The following is a 16,849-nucleotide window of genomic DNA, read 5'->3' as shown; positions in this document are numbered from 1 at the left end:
AGAAAACAAAAGAGAAGTTACCAAGTCATCTAGTGAAACACTTCAGTATAAATTTCTTGATAACCATCATACCCCCAAACATTAACAATATCACTTTTCTATCTCATATTCATTACCTTCTGTATATACTTCATCTTCACTACAACTTTCTTTTTCTGTATATCCCCTAACAAATATACACCGTACTCACCATTCCTCACCACCTCTCTGCTTTCTACTCAATCTCTCTCACCTGAGCTTTCTTATTTCTTCTACCCATAAACATGGTTATTTTAAACCTCACAGTATGCTGTATTTGCCATATTGCCTTCTTTTACTATGTAATGACACTATATTTTATTAATTACAGATTTGGTCTAGTATAGCTGCCTTTCAGTTATTGTATGTCCCTATTGTAACTGTAAGTTTTATACATTTTTCTCTGTTGTATAAAATTCCATATCTTGTAACTCCATATCTTGTAACTGGAGCTTTTTCTCACTACCCCCCCCCCCCCCAAAAAAAAGGGCTACCACTGCTCAGTTGGAAAACCCCAGTCAACAAAAGCAGTAAATAAATAAATATCCCCCTCCAGCATCATTTAGCGACCACTCTTCAGTCATCTTCACCAGTTCTAACATACTCATTATCTACTCCATCGTAAAATACATCAGGCCACAGTCCTCTTAGAAAATCTACAAACTAAAACCCTGTCTGTCCACACTGGACACCCATATATTAGTAATTACTGGCCCCAACACAGTTGCTGTTTCATTGAAACACTCCTACCTCTCCAAAACAAATTCTTCCCCCCTCATTAAGACTGACCAAAACAATCAGAAATTACTGTCTTACCAAAGAACTTAAACATCTCCTTAACTCGTCAGTACTTATGTGGTGTGAAATGTCACACCTCATGCAGCCTACAGACATCTTGCATTTCAGAGCATTTTCTGAAAAATAAACTTAAAAAAGCATAAGCTAAACAAATGTAAATAATTTATTACCAATAAAAGCTATTAAAACTGTACAAATAGAATGTTACAGTGATAACAGTCAGTGCATTCATAGTTTTTTTCCATAAATAATGTAATATATTATAATACACACAAACCCCAAATTATATTTTCATAAAACTTTCATAAACAGATTTTTATGTCTTGAAAACAGTACAACCTCAACATATATTGTTAGAATATTTTTGTTAACCAGACATAAGCTTTCACATGACAAGAAATTCTTCTATAAGTGCATGTTTATTGAGCTGTTTACAGTAATATGAAAACAAATCTTTTATTGTGTGATTAGCAATAACAAGTAATGCTGGATATCTCTCAAGATATGCAACTTACAGTGTAAATGTTAATGACAATTTTCTTCAACATCATCCAAGGTTTTAACGAATGTCCTGCAACAGTATGTAGGTCACTTCTTTTTTGAAGTAGTAAGTATCTATGCAAATATTGCTTATTTTCATAATTACTATCAAACAACTAGTGATATTTCCAGTATACTGTGCTACAAACCAGCATTTTCAGAGAATTGTCATGTCTCCCACATTGGTGTATCATACTATACACCTCAATATAATGCAGGTCTCTCAGTTTTGAAAGCATGAACATAGATATGAAAATTAAGTACTAGGCTAGCTGACCATTTTAAGCCTAGCTAGTTTCACTTTTTGTGTTCAAAGTAACCTGTCCCATTTGGTTATAGATGGATCTTACCCAGCCCATGGTCGATAATTATAAATTATGCCTAATGAGAATAACTGCAATCATGACATAAATGATTTGAGGGGACCCATGCATGGGATAAAGCATTTAGGAGCTGCCTCATTCCTTTAGTAGTGCAGGGGGCAGTCCTGGGGTAAAATTTCTGTTTCATATCCATAGATTTAAGTTGTCTTTCAATATGGACAGGGATGAACTTTGTTTTATGTGGATGGAGGAATCTGTTCCACAGCAGCTGTATCCTCTGCGAGATATACCTGTCCCTCCAAACTGTTCTGTTGGTGCTGCAGAAGAGGTTTATATCCCTAGACTGAGTATTCCTGATGTCATTTGTCTTGCTGATGTGCAGTAAATCCATCAGTAATGGGTCAGAGCATGCATGGTATGCCAGACACAAATTAGCAGTCTGCACAATACCGAGTATATATAATGACAGGGCTTTGAGTCGGTCCATGTAGGACATGTTGTTTTGGCCTTGTATACTTTTAGTAAGGTATCTCTGTGGATGTTCCAGTTGTTGCATGTGTCTAGACAGATGCATGCCAAAGGCGCATTATATTCCATAAGTGGACTAATGAGGGCTGAGTAAAGGGGGACAGTCATAGAATATAATGTCCCTTTGGCATGGATCTCTCCCTTGATTATATGCAGTGCAGTATAGAAGGACTTTCTTACAAGAGTAGACACATTATGGTCATAAGTTAGGTTACTGCCCACACAAGTTCCCAAATCCCAAACAACTGTCAGCTCTTTGGGGCGTATTGTCAATGTGGTAATTCCCGAGGGGTAAATGACTTCCCAAAGGATACAGTAATGCATTTTTTGGCATTTAATTTTAGTCCATGATTTTTGGCGATACTTATTTATTTGGAACAAACCTTCCTGCAGGATGGCTAAGTCATTTGGAGATTTAATTACTGCTCCTAGCTTGCAGTCATCTGCAAACTTAGTCATTCAAAGTTCTTTAGTATTGGCTTTTACTTCTGAAAAATAGATGCCAAATAGGAGAGGACCCAGCAAAGAACCATGGGGGGACTCCACTGGTGACTGGTCTTTTTGTGGAGGTAACTTCCTCTATTTTTATTACCTGAGCCTTATCTGTGAGCCAGTTCACAATTCAGTGGCTGACATAAGGGTTTATTCCCAGTGTATTTAGCTTTTCTGCTATGCCTTTGGTCAGGTCAAAGTATGTGGTGTGTACTATTTTGCCTTCATCCAGTGCTTTGGTGACCTTTTGAAAAAAAAAATCCACCAGGGTGAGTAAGCATGACCTAACATTGATGAATCCAAACTGAGACGGGTCCAGTGTTTGGAAATTCCCTATGTCCTGATTGATTAATTCCCTGATAAGTCTTTCCATGGCTTTGCATATGAGGCTGGTCAGACTTAAGAGCCTGTACTTGCATTGATCTGTGGAATGACCCCCTTTATGCAGGGGAGTGACTATAGCTGTCTTCTGTTAGTTTGGTACAGAACATGTATGGAGGCTGAGACTGAACATTTTTGTTATGAGTGTGGCCGAACTGTGCTTTATGCTATTTAAGATGAATCCAGGGATATTGACAGGACCCATTGATGCAGTATTTTTAATAGCGCTTTTGGACTTCATCCTCAGTGTAGATAACATGGTTAACAATCAGCTCAGCACACTGCTACATTGTGCTTCTGCGATTAAGAACATAACTAAAAAATTTCTTTTAATTGCCTTTGGCTTGGGTAGCTGTGTTAGCCTCAAACTTGGCTTTGGTGGATTTTGCTAAGCTCTTGGGTTGTTTATTTCATTGACAAGTGCACTAACATTCTGGGAATTACTCTTCTTAATTTTGTTCAGAATTCTTTTCCTGTTATTATAAAGCTTGTTGATGTTATGGTTCTACCGTGTGGATTTGTTTCAGGTGGTTTGCCCTGCACTTGTTCCTATGGGGTACAGCTGCATATCTGCAGCTGCTTACATACTGGTTGTGATGGTGTACATTTCTGCATATTCAGTGGAGTTAGCTGGGTTTGGTGTAGATCTGAAGCTTGCCAGTGTGTCCCTTAGCTAGTTTATCTTAAAGAAAATTTTAAAGATACTTTGGGTGGAAGGGATCTTTGGTTTCAGTTTTATTTTGAAGGAGACTGCTTTATGGTCAGACCTAACAAATGCTGAAGATAATGTTGCAAGATGCTCCTATATAAGTAACGACAAAATCCAACATGTTATTCCCTGTAGTGGACACTTTAATTGTTCCAGGGTATTTGTATTCACAAATTCTTGGAAGCTTTGTGAGCGTGCACTAGTGGTGGCGTAGGTTTCCCAGTTTATAGTTGAATAATTCAGATCACATCAGAAAATGGTATTGTGTTAAATACTTAGTGATTCTAGTTGTTGTGGACAGACGTTCTGGCTTTCCTTCGTTATAGAGGGAATTCTGTATCTAGTCAGTATACGGTGCAGGACATTTCTAATGGTTATTTGGACATGAAGAAACTCTAGTTCATCATGTTGTTTTACCAGTTGTGATATGAGTCTCTTCTGGATGTAGATTGAGACAGTTCCATGTTTTTCCCCTCCTGTGCAGTAGCTGGTCTATATGTGTGAAGGCATTATAGCCCTGCACATTCAGAGGGCTCTGCACTATTTTAAACTATGTCTCAGCAACTACACAGTTGTTAATGTTGTCTAGAGTGAGAAGGGCTTTTAGAGAGTTGAGTTTTTTGTTCCGGCTCCTAGCATTGACCAGTAATACCTCCATATTTTCCTTTGCTTGTTTCATTATATTGGTAGATTTATCAGGCTGGCATTGCCTGAAAAAGGTACTATGAGTATGGACAATGTCTTTGCCAATAACTAAATCCCTAGAGGGGACAGATGCACGCCATCCCTGGTGAAGCAGTATGGTCTGTCGATCATATCCTCCCAGGCTAACAAATTTTGGATCACATTTGAATGACGCCAAAAACTAAGTTAATTACTGAAGTCAACTATTTTTTGCTCATATTGTGCTATCGTCCTTGATGAAGGTAGAATGTTGCTTAGTGCTAGGCTCATACCTGTCTAGGGCAAACAGTCTGAGAGCTCCATCATGTCTCTTTCCATATAGTCTGGATAGGTACACTTCAAGTCGTTGACAGCGGCATGACAGATTCATACTGCTGCTTGCTATTCAAAAACTTGAATAGCAAACAAAGGTTAATTTCTGCACTGCAGGACATCCTAGACTGGCAGTCTTAGTGTCATTTTGTTAACTCCTTGCCCTTTCTGATACTGCCTGGTATTAGCTAATAAGTTAAAGAAGCCAGACCCAAAAAAGTTCTGGATGGCATAAGGAGGTATGGGTGTGAACTGAAAGTATATAAAAAAAGGTGCTTTAACCGTGAGTGATTTAAAGGGAGAGATAATGCTTGAAAGAAAGGGAGAGATAATGCTTGAAAGAAAGCATAAGGAAAAAAAACACTGCAGTGAAAATTTCACTTACTTTACCACCCTGCCCAACACTGACAAAAAATCCATTTGTGGTCAGAAATCTCTCCTTAAAAAACAGCAAGCCTGACTGTACCATAATCTCAAACAATTCTGGAAAGAAGTCAGCTCCTTAATTGTATTTAAAACTCCTCAATAAAACAACCCAACAAATTTTATACATTCTGGGTAAAAACAGTTTAGTTCAGCTGACTTCCACAAAGAATTTAGAACTCTGCCCAGTATCAACATCTTCTAACCTCCAGACATTTCCCCACACCTCTACCATGCATACCTCCATTCCACTTTGTATTAAAGCAAGGTAAATGACATCACTTCTAGAGTCCCTCCACACTGACCCCTTCTGGCTCTGACAGTCTTTCCCTGTAGTTTATCTACTACTGCATAAAATATCTCATAATGCCACTCCGAATGGAGAGATGATAGGAGATGGAATGAAGAGAAGATAGGGTCTGAATGGACAGATGATAAAATCATTAAGCAAACAACAGTAGTATTGCTGGAACTGAATTGATTCTCAAGTCTTTGTGAGTACCTTCACGAGGTGGATCCTGTTTTTTTTTACAAAGCCTCACCAAGGTGACACTGATATGTAGACTGTATTGTATATGGCATATATCACTGACAGAAGTAGGTTAACAATAAAAAAGACAGCTGGGTGCACAAGTCCCAGGATAAAAAAGTGCCCAATCTTGGTAGAGGCACTGGTGCCAGGACTGGAAAAAAATGACCGTGTTGAATCCTCAAGACACGGAAATAGTACTACAATGGGGCTAGACCAGACTCAGTGGGAGGATGCCCCCCCAGTTGCAAAACAAAGTAGTAGTCCACAAAAATCACAAAAACTCATAGGCCAAAAAAGAACCATAAGTATAATAGAGTGGATTATTGAGGATAAGAAATAAATTATGTATTATTACTATATTTTCCAGACAGAAGATATACAAAAATATTGAGAGAAATTAGAGTAAAGAAAAATATTTGCATAAGAAAAACTGCCAAACGATTCAAATGCAGATTTGTATTCATTAATGCAACAGATTCCTGAAAAACATTATATAGACCAAAAAACCTTGGGCCATTTGGAAAAAAGAAGCAACTGAGGAAGTGCAAAAATATAAAGAAAAAAAATCTAGAGATTTTTGAAAGGTATAAAAAAGAAATATAGACATTGAAAAGAAGGAAAGATCTGATATGGTGCAATATTTATGCAAAGGAGAAAGCCAAATCAGTACATAAAAAGCAGCCACAAAGATATTTAAAGAGAAATACAGGCAAAGGCACCCAGGTGTGGAAACTTTCACAATACAGAAAATAAGATCACAAAGGGGGGAACAGTAAGTAAAGCAGAAGTTAAAAAATAGGAGCTGAAGTTATGGAATACCTGCAAAGTGAAGGTTTTAGTGTTATAAAGTCTAACACAGGTTATAGTACAAATGACGAGTCCCTCAAGTTAGGAGAAACAGGAGGAGCAGGAGACATCTGAAGAAGAACTATGGACATAGGAAAGAACCAAAAATTTAATATTGTGCAATATATTTGCAAAAGAGAAAGCAAAACTAATCATTACAAAAAAAAAACAGCACCAAAGATATTTGAAGAAAAATACAGGCAAAGACATCCGGATATGGAAAATTTTACAATACAAAAAAATAAGAAAACAAAGGGAAAGTAGAAACAAGGGTCAGCAATGGAGAAGTTTAAAAATTTACCTGTGAAGTAAATAGTATAGAAAATATAGTTTAGATCCAACTCTGATAACACCACAGCAGGATAGAATAATGAATCCCCAAATTTAGGAGAAATCACTGGAGCAGGAAACATCTGATCAGTTGCTATATGAATATACTTTTTAGCCTTCAGTAGGAAACAAGTTTAAAAGTTTAATTGGAGTTGCACAGCAAGGCAAAGAACAGGAAACTGTGACAACTCTGACCCAGTCATTGTTGTGGAGTTATAGGTCATTGAGTTCCCATATAAAAGAGCAACAGATGAGGTATGATGAAACCGAAGGAAATATAGCACATGAAGATGCTCTGGAACTTTCTGTAGAATGCCCACAGGGGATGGAGAACAAAGAATGTAACCTCAGTTTAGAAGAAAATGATCTAAGGTAAGAGTTGCTTGATTTAATAGAGTTGGATAGACATATTAAGATCAGCGAAAGAAGTAGAACATAGACCACAGAAAGTCAGTAAGACCCAAAATGTTAAAAGTTTAGTAAAACGAACACAGTAATCAGGACTGTTCATAGAAACTAATGTGATATAACAGAAGTAAATAGGATATATCACTGTGCAGTCGAATTAATAAAATTAATAAAAGATAAATTCTTACCACAAAAACACAGGAGAGTAAGGGAAAGGAAGGGGAAAATCAAATGCCGTCATGGAAGTGTCAAACAGAGAAAACTATAAAGCAATTAGGACAAGAAGTGTCACTGTTAGAAGAGTGTAGAAGATATAACAGATTAGGTTCATAGGTTGGTACTAGGCTATCGGCCCTAGGGCCTATACAAACCTAGCCATAACAATTCTCTGGCTTTTTCTTCTCACACTGTTTATCAACAAAAATACTCAAAAAGATGTGATAAAAGCAACTTGCAGTATCAGAAGAGATCAGGATATTTCGTACAGTATTGCAAATAATACACTAAAGATATCAGAACAGGCAAATCAACTTAGAAGATAAATATAAAGGAAAAGTACAAAATAAGCAATTTATTGATGGCCTCAAAAAACTTTATATAGAATTGGCAAATGAGGCAAAAGAAATTGAAACACCACCAAAAAAAAGAAATATACACATTTTTGAGAAGATCCTGTGGAACATAACAAAGATGCTGAATGGCTAGAAGAAGTAAAAGAATAAGAAGCTCAAGCGTACAGGATATGAAATGGGATGAAGTAATGGCCAGAGAAATTGATGAAACAAAATTAAGAAAAAGGATAAAACACAAAACCTCCTAACCGAAAACCTCATGTCCAGGTGCAGTACCTTACTAGTTTGTTCAAAGTGTTAACATTTTTACATGAAGATTTAGCCATGAGTAAGAACTATTTATATGCATACTCCAAACAGATGCCAGGAAAAACAATACTCCTCTTTAAGCGCAGACCTGCAAGCTATTCTAAAGACTGTAAACCAATAACCTGCTTTCCAATGATGTATAAACTATACAGTGGCATTGATGCAGATAGAGTTTATAGTAATTTAGAAGAAAACTCGGTCATGACAGTAGAGCAAATGGGTAACAAAAGGAAGTTGTATGGAACAAAGGATCATTTGTTGTTAGTCATAATGGAAAACTGTAAAAAGGGGAAGAATCTAAGTATGGCATGAACAGACTACAAAAAAGCATTTGACAGCATCCCACATTCATGGATATGAGTGCTTACAAATGTATAAGATGCACCTACACTGATTGGTTACATTACAGCAACCATGAAACAGTGGCAAACCACTTAGCAGTTAATCCATGATAAAGGACAAATTATTATTTCAGGGATAAAAATTCAAAGGAGGATATTCCAGAGTGACTCTGTCACTGATGCTGTTTTATCTCGCCCTTAATGTATTAAGCTGTCTACTTAACAGATTAGGTCATGGCTACAGTTTATCTCCCAGAAAACAACAAACTCTAAAGACATCTCATCTTCTTGTGAATAACTTAAAACTTTATAGTTCGTCAGATGAGGAACTGAAAGCACAACTACAAGTGGTCAAAACTTTCTCAAATGATATAAGAATGTCATTTGGTCTTGATAAATGTGCAAAAGCAATCTTTAAAGCAGGAAGCTGCAGCACCAAGAAAATATCAGTCTGGGACAAGAATGTGATGTAAAAGAACTTGAGCAAGAGGGAGTGTATAAATGTTTGGGAGTTGATGAAGGATCAACAGTAAAACATGAACAAATGTAAATAAAACTAAGTAAGGAATGTTTAGAAGACTAAATTTAATATGGAAAACAGCTCTGACATCTACCAATAAAGTCCAGGCAATAAACCAATTTGCTGTTTCTGTCCTAACATGTAGTTTTGGAGTGGTTGACTGGCCCCAAAAGGTATTCTATCAGTTGGTCAGGGAAAACAAGAAAAATGCTTTATTCTTGTCAAATGATTTACAAAAAGTTGTGCATACCAAGATTATATAGTCCTTGTTTTGAAAGAAGTGTGCACCTCCTCAAAATTGATGACATGATTGGATCCACAGTCTTAGGACTGCATGCACACATGCTGACCTCACAAGATCCAAACATAGTGAAGGTTTTAAAACATGAGAAAAAGTCTATGATGACTTCCCTGCTTAGTATAGCAGAAGCTTATTGGTGTCAAGCAGGAATGGAAATCAAACCAGAAATAGATAAAAATCAGGCAGCAACTGAATGTGCCAAAAAAAAGAAAGAATATAAGGTGAAGGAACAGATGAGAAGGCAAGAAATGTGGAAAATATAAATTTAGTTGCAAGTACAGAAAACTCTTGGAACATCCTCATGTCGATCAGAACCAAATGTAGGAATGGCTAAGGAGAGGTGAATTTAAAGCAAGAGACGAAAGGTTAATATTGGCGGCCCAGGATAGTGGACTATGTACATGTTGGTTTATAAAGTCCATTGAACATGTGGGAGAAATAGAGAAATGCAGGTTTTGTAAAACAGAATTGGAAACAGTTGCACATTGGGTTGCTCGGTGTGACACACTAATGGCAGAAGGACTGTATACTGAAAGGCATATTAATGTGGCAAGACTGTTGCACTGGGGATTGTGCAAACATCATGATATTGAAATAGCTGAGAAGCATTGGAAAAATGAGCCACAAAGCGTTATAGAAAATGATGAAGTTTATATCACATGGAATCATCCATTACCAACAGTTTAAAAAATAGATGCGAGAAAAATAGATATGGTATTCCATGAAAAAAAGACAAAAGTAGCGTTGATCATTGAAATTACTAAACCCAGTGACTACAGTGTCTTATGTACAAAGAGACACAAAGTCATAAAATACCAGGATTTACAGGCAGAAACGAGGGCAATGTGGAAGAAGGATACCCAGACAGTTCTAATACTAGTAGGAGCAATGGGTCTTATAAAAAAAGAATTTACAATCCTACTTAGATATGTTACTGATGCATGCAACTCCATATGAATTACAGATGGAGTCGGTTCTGGGCACATTGCAGGTGCTGCGAAGATCATTTCTTGCTAACATCAAAGATTGAAGCAATACTAATTTCATGAATTGACTGAGGAATGGGGTTCATTCCTGTTATGGTATTATAAACCCAAAAGACTTGGAGAAATTAAACCAAGAGAAGCCACTCAAACATTTACAATCTCCGTCTAACCAAGACACCTGCAAGACAGTGTTATTCAAAGCTCTCCCTAAGAAATCTCACCCCTCAGACACTTCCCAATTCCAGCCAGTCTTTATTTTCACAACCCTATGTAAATTACTGGAAAACAATTTACATCTGACTACTTCAAACAAAACCACCTGCTGTCCACCAAGCAATGTGGCTTCTGGCAAGGTCAAAGCACAATGACATCCAGCTGGTCCCTAACAGATGACATAATTTTCAGAAATGGCAAAGACAAACTCACAGGTACCCTTTTCATTGACCTTACCAAAGCTTTTGAACTAGTAGACCACTTCTAGAAAACCTAATAGAAACTGTAATTGATTCTGACACCCTCCTTTGGTTTAAGGATTTCCTCTCAAACAGATACTGTGCTGTAAAAATTGGTACATCACTCTCAGATAAAACCACCCTCCGTGCAGATGTAGGGCTCAAGTCTAGCAGCTCTCCTCTTTTCTGTCTTCATTAACAAGCTCCCCTTCAACCTATCTAACATCCCAATAATTTTATATGGTGATGACATGGTCATCTAAAAGTCCATCATGAAATTCCATCATGAATCTCGGTCACATACAGTCCCAACATCAGTCAGATTTCCACTTGTTACACACTTGGCTTATCAACATTCTAATCCTTAATTCTTCCAAAACATTAATGTTAGAGAGCCACAAAAAACTTTGCCAAACTCCAGCAATATTCATGTTGCTGACCTGAATATCTGCCACATGGAACCAATGATCTCTTACAAGTATCTCATAATCTGGTTAGATAATCCCTTGACTTCAGTTACACATTGAAAAAAAAAAAACTGGATCAATGTCTACTTCCTTCACTTCTTTGCCAACCACATATTTCCCTTTGTTAACAAATCAGCCATGATAGCTATATGGAAAGGAATCCTAGTTTCTCAACTAGGATATAGTCTACTAATAATTCCATCAACCTTCAGAAATGTGTACCTTTCAAACCATTTCAAGTAAAATCTGCCTAATTTATCTCCAGCTACCCCTCCCAAATGAACATCACTGCCTCACCTTATCCAAAGCAAAGTGTCTTCCTATAATGCATAGATCTACCCTTTTTCTTAGAACCCATCTCTTCACATTAATCCACTTGCAACCCCCTCCCCCCACCAGCAAACTAAATAGAAAAATCTTGTGCTTACAACCTCAGGGGCTACTCCCACTCAACACACAACTTCATTATTTCCACCACAACAGAGTGAACTAAACATGCCTTCTCCTCCTTAGTCCCAACACTTGGGCAAGGGCTCCCCTTCCACTAAAAGACATCACTTCTTTACCCTCCTTTCATCAGCAGATAAAATCTTACATTTTCTAAAAGGCAAAATACTCCTGTCTCAGTAATGGATATATCACCTAGAAGCCAGTCAAGGTCTTTCAAACTTTCAATACATTTGAATACTAAATTCAAAAATTGACCCATATGTGGTAAGATGGACAGCAAAATAGCTGAAAAACAGAACCCACTAGTGTCAAGACTCACTGAGCATCCAGGACATACCCTCATGAATGGATGTTCTGCCCAGAGATATTCCAGGAGATTGTTCAGCTGTAGAAAACTCCTCAAGCAGATCTATGTGCCTCCTTTCACAAGAAAAAAGTTTGTGCCAGGATGTCTTGAAAAAAACACCTTTTATTTTTCATGTATGGGAATGTTCCTTTATGCCTTTCCTCTAATAACAAGAATCTTACTAAAGGTAAAGACAAGATCTCCAGCGATACTACTGCTATCCTCCCTTTTGGCCCATCGAACATTTGTTCTCCTCTCTCTTATACCTGGCCTGGATCAGTTAACAAAACCTTCCTCACTGAGTGGACCTACTCACATAGGACAAGAGATATGTCATCCACCACAGCATTCTGTACCTTCCCTTGACTGCATAGATGAAAAAAATCAAATGGACTCTGAGGTGATTAAAATAAATGAAACATTGAAGGCATGTATTGATTCATATAAAACAGTGGAAAAATAGAAGAATCTGTAACTAACTATTAAGATCTGATAACACTGCAAAAATCAGAGGTTGAAATGAAGAAAAAGCTGGCTGAGTATTAGGCTTCTCAAGAAGAGCTGTTTCCAGAAGTGTAGAGTTAGAAGACAGTGTACACAGAACAAACCTGATATTTTCTCCTGTACCAGAGAACCTGGAAGGAGCAGACCGTATTGCTTTTATAAAACCACATATAAGCAGCTGGACTGGTTTTCCACTGAAGAATTATTTAATTGAAAGGGCATATCTGGTGTATGTTCCAAACCTGGCTATGAGAGAGCAGCCAAGACCTATATTGGTAAAGGTGTAATCATACCTGCATAAAGAGTTGATCCTGACAACACTGTGGAAAAAAAGGGGGGAAAGTAATAAAAATTGTAGACAGCGGAGTGTTTTTAGAAAATTGATTATTCACTGTACATCACACAGAAGAGAAGCATATTTATCCCAGCAGTCAGGGAATGCGAAGAGGCGGTTGTGTGATTCAAGCTGCTGTATTTAGCTGTCTTCAGAATATTATTTCCTGAAGGATCAAAGACATTTTTGATGCAGAACAGGCTGAGGAGGAAATAAAAAAAAAGTTTATCCAAAAAAATAAATAAGCCGTCAAACAAAAGGGGACATTGCTTCTCATACTTCTGACAGTAAAGCTCATAGAGACACTTTGCCAGTGAAACCTTTTACAGTGTTCCAAATGAAAGAGGTTGAAAGACCAAAAAAAGCACAGGAGTTAACTAGAAGAATCTGGGTTATGTTGGACTTGAACCAAAGTCTGATATTGAGAGATGGAGATGAACAGGAAGAAGACCAGAAGGAGGTGAAATTAGTGAGTAAAAGGGGACTAAAAAGCATCAGTCACATTTGTAAAATGTAGCTTTGTGAGAAAAGGTGGCTGAGAAAGACTGGACTTTTGTTGATTTTTTTTAAACATGCAGGAAGACTGTAAAGTATGTACCCCACTTTGTCATTAATTTAGGACACTAAACAGAAAATAAATGTAAGTAATACAATGTTTGATCTTATTACTATTTGTATAAACATTTTGTTATATAAACTGCATATTATATAGTAAAGCAGTGTTCTACAGTGTATAAATTTTTTAAATTGTGGTGTAGTCTTTTGATTGACTGTTGCATGTGTTAGATATTAAACAAGTATTTTTTAGTTGTAGAAAATAGGCTTTGCAGTATAAAAAAGCGAAAGGCTGGATAGATGCAAGTTTAAGTTAATATGCTATGATCTTGGACTGCTGGGGTGGGGATATATTACAAAAGTGCAATAATTATATGTAGAATTTAGATAATGATTTCCCTTATGTTTACAAGGGTGGATGTTTAGATTAATACCCTTGGCTTAAGCTATAAACACGTGTTTTTTGGTAAGTAGGCTTAGAAAATGAGACAAAATAATGAAAGTCATGAAAATGCTTAAGTTTGTTGCATCTGCAATTTTTCATTATGGAATATGTCTACATGGAAATGAGCTGCCTGTGAGTACAGCCAATCTTGAGAGTTCTGAGCATTTTTTGCTGAGGGAAATGCAAACTTTAGAGGTACAATGGCAAGCATTTCATTGAAAAATAAAGTTTTAAATTATGGGAAGTAAATAAGAGATAGATTCCCTAGCAGGTTTCACATTGTAATGCATTGAATGAATAGAACAGTGTTAATGTTGTTTTACTTAAAGGTAGCCCCAGTGCACATTTTCTTAGGGCTAAACGTTTTGGAAAATATACAAGCTGTTTCTTTTTCATCTGGGAAGGGAATAGAGATAGGAAAATAACACACAGCTATCACTGTAGGGAGAATGCAGGCTGTAAAATGCACTTTAGCATGGGAAACCTTCATTTTAGGTAATGTACTGCCTGTGGGTATAGTTGTTAATTTGGGGTATTTTTCCCTGTCTGGGGGGGTCAAGTGTTTTTGAAGATTTATGTAGTTTTGTGTATTTGTGCTACGTTAAAAGTGGATATGAGTGTTCTGAAAATGTATTTAGTTGTTTGAGAGTTTTCATTAAAATAAAAAGTCTTGAAAAAATGTGACATGGGTTCAAATGGAGATGAGAAGAAATAACTGTATAGAAGATCAGCCTGACAAACATCAGTGTGTGCATGTAAGACAAAAGTTGGAAATACATATTCAGAAAATGTCATGTATAATAAGTGGAAACAGTCACTTTTTATCATAATGGCTACACTGTCTATATTATCTTGGAAAGTAAATGGTTTTAAAACACAGACAGCATGATGAGAATATTAATAATAAGAAGAAATGCAGAGTGCAAATAGCAGTGCTGCAGGAGATACATTTTGGAATGAAATGAGCATGTAAATTTGACAAAGGATTTCTGGATGGATACTAAGCAGAGTATGAGACACAAAGTAAAAGGGGAGTAGTAATACTGATTGCTAGAGGGGCTTCAGTAGTGAGAGAAAGTGGGGAAGACAGTAATAGATCTGTGGTAGTAAGGGGCTGTTAATAAGGGAGGAGAGTTACACCGATTCCAACAAAAGAAACTGCTGTTATGGTGTTTAAGGAAGTTTTGAGAGATGTAATCAGTTTTCAGCAGGAAATGTTATGTATAGGAGGGGACTGGAACTTGACTTGTAATAGTGAGGCTGTATCAGGGGATCTAGAAGGGAAATATAACACAAGAGGTTAGATTTCTGAAGAAATTTATGAAAATAATTGAAATGGAAGGAACTTAACAGAATGTATATATTATTCCTCAAGGTACAGTAACTGGGCTAGACTAGATAAAAATTACATTTCACAGGAACATGTGCATTTAATTGAAAGCTTCCACACACATCCACTAACTGTTTGAGATCATGCAATGATAAAAATGTAAGATAATGGGGTAAAAATGAAATACTTGCATTTTCTCACCTACCTGTTAAAAAGAGAGAAGTTTAAGGAATGGGTAGTGGAAATTTGAGAGTTGTTAGGGAAGATAAGAATTTCTTCAGAAGAGATAGCTAGCGAGTAGGATACAAGTTAAATGGAATTTAAAACAGGGTAGAAATAAATGAGAAAGAAATATGGTTAAGAAGTAATAGGATTTATTTAAACAGGCTGACAAATGTTAAAATATAGCAGAAAGAAGGAAGGAATTCTCACACAAGAAGAGGTGCATCTGCAGAGTGCTAAATTTGAAAACAAGGGAGTATTTGGATAATATGCATGAGTTTAGAAGGATTACTGTTGCACCACTATTTTTGATTACTCTAGAGCACAAAAAATTTAGCATGATGACTTAGGCAACATAAAGTCGAAAGGGTTGCTGCTAAGATTAGGGAGCCTATATAATGAAAAATAATCAAAGATCCTGTACAGGTTTTAGAGATATTTTCCACATTTTATGCAAGGAATTTGGAAACCTAGAAAGAGCAGAAATGGAAATGTTTCTATGGAAGATGTAATTATGCCTAGGTAAGAGGAAGATGAAGCTCAACAACCAGTAGTTAAGATATGAGGAGATGAGATAAAAATTATGGTGTATAATCAGTGTGCAGGGAAGTCTCAAGGACCAGATAGTATTCCTTGGAAGTTTGGAGGAAAGAAAGTGATAAAGATCTAGAAAATTTTGTTTACTAGTATTTTAAAAGGAGGGGAAGCACCAGCATCTTGGTAAACATTGATAACATTGATCCAGAGGTAAGCAGAACATAAGAAAATACTGCTATTTTTTGTGTGCTTGATGCAGAGAAAGCATTCGGTAGAGTATGCTGGCATTTTATGAGTAGGGCAGTGGAAGCATTTGTATTCCTTGATAACAATAATAATGTTAATTAGGAGAATATATGATGGATTAAAGTGAGAGAGTTTTGGTCCGATAAGTTGTGTTTGAATAGAGAAGCCAGACCGGGATGTCCTGTTTTCCTTTCTGATTTGCTTTATATTTAGAGCCATTAGCAAAGAAAATAACAGATTCTGAAATTCAAGCTATAATTGATATGGTAATCAAGACAAGTTGGCTTTATTTGCAGATGATATTATTTTGCACTTGATAAATCCAGAAAAGGGCACTTTTTGTGTTATGGAACATTTTGAGACAGTTTCAAGTCTTTTCAGGATGTAAAATTAATAAAGCTAAAACAAAGGCTCTAGCCGTGAATTATATATCGACATGCAAATTGGTTTAACAATATCTATATTTATGGGGACATGATAAGATAGAGTACTTAGATGTTTGGATCAAAAGGGTTTCTGTTAAGACAGCTAAGAATATGTGGAAAGAGACTAAACAAAAGATAATACAAAAAAATGAGAAATGCTAAACTTTACTTTATAGTTGTAGA

At 36.6% G+C, this 16,849-nt stretch overlaps 1 protein-coding gene across 1 annotated transcript in view; it reads left to right on the top strand.

The window, feature by feature from the left end:
• HSPA4L (heat shock protein family A (Hsp70) member 4 like) overlaps window positions 1-16,849 on the top strand; it is a 2,148,355-nt gene that overhangs the window by 1,241,265 nt on the left and 890,241 nt on the right. The window lies entirely within an intron of this gene.

The sequence above is a fragment of the Protopterus annectens genome, chromosome 2.part0 (assembly GCF_019279795.1).
Source record: "Protopterus annectens isolate FY-2018-M chromosome 2.part0, PAN1.0, whole genome shotgun sequence".
Lineage (NCBI taxonomy): Eukaryota > Metazoa > Chordata > Ceratodontiformes > Protopteridae > Protopterus > Protopterus annectens.
Note: the sequence above shows the minus strand (reverse complement) of the source record. Positions and strands in the feature narration are given on the sequence as shown.